This window comes from Anolis carolinensis, chromosome 1, assembly GCF_035594765.1.
Source record: "Anolis carolinensis isolate JA03-04 chromosome 1, rAnoCar3.1.pri, whole genome shotgun sequence".
NCBI lineage: Eukaryota > Metazoa > Chordata > Lepidosauria > Squamata > Dactyloidae > Anolis > Anolis carolinensis.
Genome location: NC_085841.1, coordinates 162,288,608 through 162,299,923, shown reverse-complemented (window position 1 = coordinate 162,299,923; position 11,316 = coordinate 162,288,608). Strand labels below are relative to the sequence as shown.

The window sequence follows — 11,316 nt, the reverse complement described above, 5'->3', positions numbered from 1 at the left end:
AGTTAGACTGCTACTGAAAAAGCTTGAATCCCCTATACCTTAATAATTGAGAAGGCAATTGCCCTCCAACATCAGGTAGTCTTGGATGACACACACTTCCTTGACCCATTCAAACTGGCTTTAGAGCAGGATATGGAATTGATACTAATATGATTGCCTTAGTAGATGATCTCCATCTTAAAACTGACAGGAGGAGTGTGTCCCTGTTGGTACTTCTAGATATCTCAGTTGCTTTCACCATAATATCCTTCTGGAATGCATGGGAAGGGGGCTAGGAATCGGAAGCACTATGTTGCAGTGGTTCCAGTCATATCTCTCAGGCAGGTTCCAGTTGGTGGTGCTTGGGGATAGCCGCTCCTCAAAAAAAGAGCTGTTATGTAGCATCCCATAAGGTGCCATTTTGTCCCCAATGCTTTTTTATCTATATATATAATAAAAGTGAAATCGGAGTATGTATCAGCGTTTTGATTGGCCTGGCAGAGTATGTGCTCGCGTTTTGATTGGCCGCCACTATCCCAGGCCACTGAGACCAACAGGAATGACGGATCTGCACCAAACTTGGCACACTTCATCCCCACGATGCACTTTATGACCTGCTGCCATTTGGGGGAGGATGGACCACAGATGATGGGATTTGCAGTACTTTCAAACACTTTAACTCCCACAGACTACTGCAATGCCCACCAATGATAGAAATGGACCAAACTTGGCACACAGAACTCCTGTCGACCCCTTTACATCCTGATGTATATTGGGGCAGGATGGACCAAGGATGACGGAATTTGCAGTACCTTCCCTCACTTCTTGAGACCACAGCAACTGCCACAAATCACACAACTGAACCAAACCAGGCACACATATCCCAAATGACACACTTCACATGCTGCAGCAGTTTGATGGAGGGTGGACCAAGGATTATGGGATTTGCAGTACATTCATCCAATTCACCTCCCACAAACCACTGTGATGCCCATGAATGACAAAACTGTCTCAAACTTGACACGCAGGTGCAGGGTAGCCCACTTTACATCCTGGTGCAGTTTGGGGGAAGAGGGACCATGGATGAGGGGACTTACAATATCTTCAGTCACTTCCTGGGACTACTGTGACCCCCACCAATGACTGATCAAGACCAAACTTGGCACATAGACCCACCATGGCCCACTCTACATCTTGGTGAGATTTGAAAGAGCTTGGACCTTGGATGATGGGACTTGCAGTATATTCATTCACTTCCTGAGACCACTGTCACCCCCATCAATGTCTCATCAAGACCAAACTTCAAACAGAGAACACCCATAACTCACTCTACACCCAGGTGCAGTTTGGAGGATGATGGACCATGGACGACGGGACTTCCAATACCTTCACTCACTTCCTGAGAGCACCGCGACCCACAAAAATGACTGATCAAGACCAAACATGGTACATGGAGCCCTCATGACCTATTCTACATACTGGCTCTGTATGGAGGGGGATGGACACTGGACGATGGGACTTGCATATGGGAGTTGGAGCTCACCCGCACCCACTGAACCCAGCTGACATTGGATATAGGCTACACTTGGAACACAGGCAAACAATGCCTTTCTCAAATGACCCGGGCATCGCCGGGTCTCCAAGCTAGTATTTACATAAAACTGCTGGGTGAGATCATCTGTAAGCATGGGGTGGGATGTTATCATTATGCTATCAGACAGATTGATTACAGGAACATACAGGAGTGAACATATTACATCCATACTAAAGTTGTTGCTGGATTGATCTATCTGTTCATTCCATAATAGTCCCATTGTTGTTGTCTTGCCATTTTATACCGCACTTTATTGTCCAACTGTGAAATTTCCTTTTCCCATTTCGTAACACTCTGCATTTCGCCTGGGATCTACGAATTAGTCTCCTGTTTTTAACACTGTATCCTGCTTGTTGATTTTAATGATTGTTTTTATTGATGTTGGTGTTTTTTACTGGGATAATTGTTTTATTGCTTTGTTACTGTTATTTGTTTATTTTATCGGGCCAGGCCCCATGTAAGCCGCCCCGAGTCCCTTCGGGGGGATGGGGCGGGGTATAAAAATAAAGTTATTATTATTATTATTATTATTATTATTATTATTATTATTATTATTGTTATTATAGTTACTCCACTGGCTGCCAATTAGTTTCCAGGCAGAGTACATACCAGTAGTGTTGGTTTTGACCTTTAAAGCCATACATGGTTTGGGTCCAGGTTCCCTATAGGATTGCCTTCTCCTGTACAATCCACCCCTAAGACTTAGGTCCTTTGGAGGGTGGCTACTCCAACCAGCCAGAACTCGACAGGTGACCATCATCCAGAGGACTTTTTCATCAGCTGCCCCAAGACTGTGCAACTACTTGCCAGAAGAGTTCAGACAGCTAAACGGTTTGTCAGAATTTAAAAACATCTAAAGACCTATCTCTTTTAGCAGCCCTACCCAGCCAATTTTAATCACAAATTTTAAATATGTGTCTTATGTTTAATCTTTGTTCTGTGTATTTTAATATTTATAGAAATATGTTTTAATATGTGTATTTTGTAGAATGTTTTTAGATGGTTGTGTGTTTTTAGCAATGTTGTAATCTGCCTTGAGCCATGAGGCAGGTAAGAAAATTATAATCATCATCATCATCATCATCATCATCATCACCACCACCACCACCACCACCTCTATTCCCACTTCTCTCACTTTTATGTAGAGCTGTTTATAACAATTCTTTGCTGCCCTAGGTCTTTAACAAAATATTGTAAAATGGTTTTGCTCAGGTGGTCCTATGGATTGAAGAGCAATTTTTCTCCACTCTGAATTCTTGAAAAGCTTTATGGAGTTATAGAGATATTGCAATGGTACTGTTTCATTGTGCACCATAACACTGTTTTTAGAGGTGCATCATAATATCTAGGTTTTAGAGGTGATATCTAAGGTGCAGGACCATATTTCTAAATACATCCTTGGACATGTTCCCCTGTGTACTACTAAAGGTGCAGGACCATATTTCTAAATACATCCTTGGACATGTTCCCCTGTGTACTACTAAAGCTTAGATATCCTGGTAAACAGTATGGTCATGTTCTTTGGTTTTCGGGAGATTTCATATTAAGTGATATCTTAATTCTCGCTGAACTACCTTTGAAAATGCATATGTATGACTATGCTGTTAGACCTTTGTGTTTGGAGAGTACTGGTAGAGATAAGACATACTCATAGATGCTGGACTGAGTCTTGCCTAGGAATTTCTTGTATAATGTGATGAGTTGACAGTTTTAGTAGAACATATTAAAATACTCCTTGGGGTATAAAAACATCATGCCATGTAGCTAGTTGTATATATTTAAAACTTAACTGTCATTTCAAATTTTAAAATGATTGTGAGCTGCTTAGAAACAGGAGTAGAAAAGTAGCATATAAGCTCTTGTTATACGCACATACCCATCTACTATATATTTTACTTATTTTTATATTGTGCAAAGGTTTATCACTTCAAAATACTGCAAATTACAGAGTTCTCCAATTAGGGTAGACAGGTTCTGATTTCAAATCTACTGCTTTATAGGGAGTAGGAAAGCGGGTGGCTAAAAACAAGCTGATGAAGGAGGCATATGATCTGGAACGCTGCTGGAATACGAGGCTTTTAAAATGTGAAGCTACATATATTTTGTACAATGGGGGAAATTATGCAGCTTTTATTCAGTTGAATAAACAGCTATGTTACTGTATTTTTAAAAAGAAACAAGACAGAAGTTAAAATAAAAAAGAAAATGTCCTTTGTTAATTTTCAGTCTTTGTGCTGAAGATGTGGACTGGCCAGCTCTATGTTACAAATTTGAGTTGGAGATTCATAACATAACGTTGGTGCTCCCTTCAGTCCCTCTTAATAGCCAGCAGCCAGACTGGACAAATAATATTTGTTTGTTCATCAAGAAGCTGAGAAAAACATCAGTGTGGTGAGGTGGGTAGACAATGACAGCCCAACAAACATACATTTCAATCTACAACTCTAAAACTACCAACATACATAAGAATATACATTCATAGAATCATAGAACCTGGAAGAGACCTCATGGACTATCCAGTTCAACCCCCTGTCAAGAAGCAGGAAAATCGCATTCAAAGCACCCCTGACAGATGGCCACCCAGCTTCTGCTTAAAAACCTCCAAAGAAGGAACCTCTACCACAGTCCAGGGGAGAGAGTTCCACTGCTGAACAACTCTCACAGTGAGGAAGTTCTTCCTAATGTTCAGGTGGAATTTCCTTTCCTGTAGTTTGAAGCCATTGCTCTGCGTCCAAGACTCCAGGGCAGCAGAAAACAATCTTGCTTTCTTCCCTATGACTTCCCTTCACATATTTATACATGGCCCTCATCATGTTTCCTCTCAGCCTTCTCTTCTGCAGGCTAAACATGCCTTGCTCTTTAAGCTGCTCCTCATAGGACTTGTTCTCCAGACCATTGATCATTTTAGTTGCCCTCCTCTGGACACATTCCAGCTTGTCAACATCTCCCTTCAATTGCGGTGCCCAGAATTGGACACAGTATTCTAGGTGTGGTCTGACCAAGGCAGAATAGAGAGGTACCATGACTTTCCTGGATCTAGACACTATACTCCTATTTATGTAGGCCAAATTTCCATTTTGCCGCCGCATTGTATTGTTGGCTCATGTTCAGCTTCCCGTCCACAAGGACTCCAAGATCTTTTTCACATGTACTGCTGTCTAGCCAGGCATCCCCCATCTCTTCTGTATCTTAGCATTTCATTTTTTCTGCCTAAATGGAGTATCTTGCATTTGTCCCTGTTAAGCTTCATTTTGTTAGTTTGGCCCATCTTTCTAATTTGTTTTAAAAGTGGATTTTCATCTCTTCTTTTGTAAGTTTCTCTATAAATTTAACATTTTTTCTTTCACTTTATATCCAGCAAATTGTTTACTTCTGCTTGTTTTAACATTTGCAAGTAAATATCCCAACATTTATGTTTCCAAATCTTAATATAAAGTCTTTCTCTTTCCCTCTGATCTGTATTGATAAAATGGTTTCCATTCTTCTGAAAATGTGTCCAATAACTTATCATTCAACAACATTGTTAATTTATCTATTTCTATTACGAGTATTTCCCACAACTTGACTGTCTATTCTTCTGCAGTTGATATCTCTGCCGTTTTCCACTTTTGAGCATATGAAATTCTTGTCACTATTAACATGTACTGCAATATTCTTTCATGTTCCATTTTTTAAATGTCCAGTGGTCTTAATAATGTAGGTTCTGGGTTGAAGTTGATTATTGTTTTAAGAATTTCTTGAATTCCACCATGAATATGCATCAAGAATTTTTCTCCTTTTTACCAGTCCACCACATATAATAATGACCCTTCATGGGCTTCATATTTTCAACATTTATTATTGCCCCTTTAAACATTTTTGATATTTTTGGGGTTTACTATAGCCTAAACATCATTTTATAGTCATTCTCTTGAAGATTATTTGATAGTGTAAATTTTAAACCCTTCTGCCAAATTCTCCCCATTTTTCCCATTCTATACTATAGCTGACTGCTCACTGGGGGGAAGGATACTAGAGGCAAAGATGAAGTATTCTGGCCACATCATGAGAAGACAGGAAAGCTTGGAAAAGATCATGATGCTAGGGAAAATAGAAGGAAAAAGGAAGAGAGGCCGACCAAGGGCAAGATGGATGGATGGATGGCAGGCCTGTAGCCGGGAAGGGGGGGGTTAGGGGTTCAACCCCCCCCCCCCCAAATTTCAGATTAAAAAAAAACCCTGGTTTACTCATAAATATTAACTGGTTAACCAAATCTCCATGCTAAGTCTATGAGACACAAAAAATTAAGAGTCCCTCCAGGCACTATCTCAAGCAGATACTGACAGGCCTGTAGCTTTGGGGAGGGGGGGGTCCAGGGGTTCAAACCCCTCCCCTCCGAAATTTTCAAAACCCCTCCTGAATTTTTTTTCTGGCTACGGCCCTGATGGACGGTATCCTTGAAGTGACTAGCATGAACTTGAAGGAACTGGGAGCGGCGACTGCTGACAGGGAGCTCTGGCATGGACTGGTCCATGAGGTCACGAAGAGTCGGAAACAATTGTGTGAATGAAGAAGAAGAATACTATAGCTATGTAAGGAAATGGCAATGACATATTTTGGGATATCTGGGTTAAATGGCCTTTGAGCGTTCCCTTCTGAATGGGACCATGGGGAGCTAGGTTGTGGTGATGGGCTTTTGGGTATTTTTTTTTTAAAAAAAATGTCCTAAATGAATTATTGCTGGCCAATTTTCTGATTACTTGTGCTGAGCATGGATGTTTGCCTGGCAGCTAGCTGATAAGGGAGTTCCTGTGCCCTACTTGTGATGTGAGCCCATTGTGGTGTTTGAGAAAAGGACAAAAGCCAAGCAAGGCTTCTGATGTCAGGCAGGGGCATTGGGAGATTATTCATCTGAGCCCTATTTTGGGTTTTTTTTTTTTTTTGGATAACAGGGTGTCAGTCCAAGAGATCATGCTTAGTTTTATATACATAACATACAGCCAGTATAGAATATCAGCTGTCCTTTACTACCACATTATTTACAAAACAGCTTATATTTCCTCCATATTTTTCTTATTTTCTCTTCCTGCCAGATTCCCCAAGATGCTAATTTCTTTCCACTCCTGTTGCACACAGGAAGTTTCAGGTTCATCCTATAATGTCTTAATTTAAGGAATCATCCAGCAAATGGCACAAAAGTTTGCCGATCAGAGGAATCAATGAGAAACCCCTGGTCAGATTCAGTTTGAGGCAGCCTCCATTGATGGTCCTGGTCAGAATCTGGTGGAATCAAATGGTGAAACTCATTGAATAATGTACAGCTTTTTTACTGCTTTTATCGCTACTCCTATGTGAATCGATACTGGGACAAACTTATGACCAGTAAACACTCTTTTCCCCTAATTTGTATTTTAGTATCAAAACCTCATTTGCCCATAATATGTTTGTGTGGGTTTTTCTGTTGCTATGATAGAGAATGCAGTTATTCTTAGAAATGAAACGAATTTGTTTATTAGGTGCAATTTTTGTACGGTATTTTAGTTTTCACTGTAATTACTTCAGTATGTTGCAAGCAAATGCTATTTTTAGAGAATGGGTGAAAATCAGAAAAGAGAGTATAGTTTGGAACACAAATAAATACTTATACAATGCACTGTGAAAAAACCACACTTTAGAGCAGATGGCTGCATATAAAAGAGACTGGGTGTGAGGGGGGGGGGATCTAATTTCTTAGTGCTAACCAACTGAATTCAGTGGAGGGTTAGATTATTAAAATGACTAGATTACTAGCACCATGCCAAATTATATAAGTGTAGTTATGGCTTTGTTTCATATTATCATTTCCATGTTATGTTTCTTGGCTGATTATATGGTTTGGGGAGGAGGCAGAGCAGAGGTCTGTAGAATATAGGTAGACTGTCTCAAATACTTTAGAAGGAGTTAGAATCTGGATGAAATAATACTAAGGTAAACAATGAAACATATTTTATTTGATCCACACTTACAGCTTCCCAGGGTACTTACAGTAGAGCTCAAAAGCTTTAATAAACACCACACTTTCTCCTCTGTTGATACCCACCATATTGCTTTCAGCAACTAGCAAAATTAAATCTTCAAAATAATTCTCATGTGCACAGACTGTAAAGTGAATTTAAATTAAAGCAGTACATTATAAAGGGAGTGCGTACCTTGGTAGCATTTGGGAGGGTTTATCTGCTAAAGCCATGCTCTGCACTCATTTCACATTATCCCATGACCAGTTTACTTGCATTTGCACTTTTGTACTTGTATGTATATACACATACACTCAATATTAATGGGGAGCCATTATAGTGAATTATGTAAATATGAACCTGAATTGATCAACATGTAGAACTAGAACATATTTCTAAACGTCACAAAAGGGATAGCTATTTCTGATTAGATTATAACCAGAAGTATATACAGATTGATCAGCATCTACTTTCCAAAACCATGTCAGGAAAGTCCAACTGAATTATCACTGATCTAGCAAGATGCTATTTAGAGAGACCTTTTTATTTTAAAAAATCAAATATATAAAACAACATATAAGGTAAAATTGCACAAAATGACTACAAATTAAACGAAAATACCAACTAAGCTAAAACATTCATACTTTAAGCAAAGATAACAAAGAAAGAATACAGGAGGAGAAAGAAGGGACCTCCAACTTTCCAGATTATAAGAATTAAGGTGTCTTTCTTCCTCTAAAATAATTGTTAAGTAAACTTCTACATTTTATTTCATAGACTCATAGAGTTGGAAGAGACTAAAAGTGCCATTCTGTCCAACCACCGGCCATGCAGGAGCACACAATCAAAGCGCTCCTGAAAGATGGGCATCTAACCTCTGCTTAAAAACCTCCAGAGAAGGAGACTCCACCACATTTTGAGACAATGTAGTGTATTCCACTGTCAAACAGCTCTTACCATCATGAAGTCCTTCCAGATATTCAGGTGGAATCTCTTTTCCTGCAGTTTGAACCTGTTACTCCATGTTCTAGACTCCAGCGCAGCAGAAAACAAGAACATATCATCTTCAATATGACATCCTTTAAAAATTTAGACATGCCTATCATCTCTCAAGTAAGAGCTTTTCCATACAACCATATAACCCAGAATATCAAGGCAGAATAACCCACAATATCTGCTTTGAACTGGGTTATCTGAGTGCACACTACTATAGATCCCAGTTCAAAGCAGATATTATGGGATTTTATTCAGCTGAGTGGAAGGGACCAAAGACTCCAAAACAAGCTTTAAAAACATTGTGTTTTTGTGGAATCAGAGTTGACCCTACAAACACCTCATCCTCTGCTCTCTCTCCCAAAACTGAGCTGAAAAGCTACAGACATCAATTATATAGAGCCAATTGCTGATACGTTAGCACCATCTCCAATACAAGATAACAATTCTTCTCCCCCATGAGCTCAGGAAGAACACATGGCTAGAATTTAAGAAAAGCTCTCAAATAAACCTTTAAAAAACAAATAGTCACGGTTGACTCTGCAAAGTTTCTTTCCTTAGTCTCTTCTCAGAAATAATTCAAATCCTAATATGGATATTCCCCTCATTCCACTAAGAATGCCAAGATCAGTATTATCCTAAACTAATCAAAACAGCATCATAAAATTACAATTCAACAATTTTACTATACTCATAAATTCCCTTTTTGTTATATTTAATCTTTATACATTTTTCATGGAGATATTAACTCCAAGGTTTTACACATCCTGCACTCAATTTCTCACTTTAAGTTTTGTGTTCGACTTTGGTCAAGTTTTAGTTCTCTTAGTTGTTTTTAAATCCTGATACCAACACTTTTGTTATATTAAATTTTGCACTTCCTTCCCTTGTTCTTAAATTTTCTTACTAGGCAAGAGACATCTTATTTGTTAACAGAGTAACTATGGGTGAGTTTATATTAGCAGTTTAAGCAAAAGACAGTCTGGAGCATTTATGCTCTGAACTAGTCACCAAGGTGGCTAGATGCACCCAGCTTCATCCATTGTGGCTCTGTGCTGGCATCTAGATGGTCCAGCCAGACCAAAACAGTATTGATCCCACTGGACTGTCACCTCAACCTCAGTGTTGGCATCATTACTCCCTGTAAGCATGTGGTTGTCACTAGTTATGTCTGTGATGTCATAATGAGGCACTTGCATGACCATCAAGGAGGGTATTTCTGACTTAATGACTCCAATGACCAGGCAATCCCATGGAGATCTATGGCCTGCAAGGAGTAATGGTTATGACATGGAGATGAACTTTTTGGGCAAGGTCGTGGAACGTGTGGTGGCCGCACAACTCCAGGCATTCTTGGTAGATACCGATTTTCTGGATCCGGCACAGTCTGGTTTCAGGCCGGGGCATGGTACCGAGACAGCCTTGGTCGCCTTAGTCAATGATCTACGCCGGGAACTGGACAGGGGGAGTGTGTCCCTGCTGGTTCTGCTGGACCTCTCAGTGGCCTTCGATACCATCGATCACGGTATCCTTCTGGGGCGCCTTGCCGGGATGGGTCTCGGAGGTACTGTTCTGCAGTGGCTCCGGTCCTTCCTGGAGGGGCGTTCCCAGATGGTGTCATTGGGGACGCCTGCTCGGCCCCACAACCATTGACTTGTGGGGTCCCGCAGGGTTCAGTACTGTCCCCCATGTTGTTTAACATATACATGAAGCCGCTGGGAGAGATCATCCGGAGTTTTGGGGTTCGGTGTCATCTGTACGCAGATGATGTCCAGCTCTGTCACTCCTTCCCACCTGTCACTAAGGAGGCTGTTCAGGTCCTGAACCGGTGTCTGGCCGCTGTGTCGGACTGGATGAGGGCGAACAAATTGAAACTGAATCCAGACAAGACAGAGGTCCTCCTGGTCAGTCGCAAGGCTGAACAGGGAATAGGGTTACAGCCTGTGTTGGACGGGGTCGCACTCCCCCTGAAGACACAGGTTCGCAGTCTGGGGGTTCTCCTGGACTCATCGCTGAGCCTGGAGCCCCAGGTCTCGGCGGTGGCCAGGGGAGCCTTTGCACAACTAAGACTTGTGTGCCAGCTGCACCCGTTCCTTGGGAGGTCTGACTTGGCCACGGTGGTCCACGCTCTGGTTGCATCCCGTTTGGACTACTGCAACGCTCTCTACGTGGGGTTGCCTTTGAAGACGGCCCGGAAGCTCCAATTAGTACAACGGGCGGCAGCCAGATTAATAACTGGGGCGGCTTATAGGGAGCGTACCACCTCCCTACTTAGCCAGCTCCACTGGCTGCCGATATGCTACCGAGCCCAATTCAAAGTGCTGGTTTTGACCTATAAAGCCCTAAACGGTTCTGGCCTAATCTACTTGTCCGAACGTATCACCTCCTATGAGCCAGGAAGATCCCTAAGGTCATCTGGAGAGGCCCTGCTCTCGGTCCCGCCTGCCTCACAGGCACGGCTGGTGGGGACGAGGGACAGGGCCTTCTCGGTGGTGGCTCCCCGGCTGTGGAACACCCTCCCCAGAGAAATACGGCAAGCCCCAACCCTTTTGAGTTTTAGAAAAGCCCTGAAAACATGGCTATGTGCCCAGGCTTTTGAAGATTAAATGATAATGACGACCCGGACTGATTTACGGCTACAGCACGAGGATTTTGGAGGAATGGATTTTAATCATATGTTTTTATATTTTTTTATATTGTTTTAATTGTTTTATTGGATTTTTATTGCTGTTTTAATTATGTATAGGCATCGAATTGTTGCCAATTTTGTACGCCGCC

General features: G+C 41.3%; 1 long non-coding RNA gene across 1 annotated transcript in view; it reads left to right on the top strand.

Annotated features, from left to right (window-relative positions):
• The first annotated feature begins 9,611 nt into the window (after nucleotides 1–9,611).
• LOC134292537 (uncharacterized) overlaps nucleotides 9,612–11,316 on the top strand; it is a 71,247-nt gene continuing 69,542 nt past the window's right edge. Inside the window, exon 1 of the long non-coding RNA XR_009999782.1 lies at nucleotides 9,612–9,894. This is a non-coding gene — a long non-coding RNA (uncharacterized LOC134292537). The remainder of the gene's footprint in view (nucleotides 9,895–11,316) is intronic.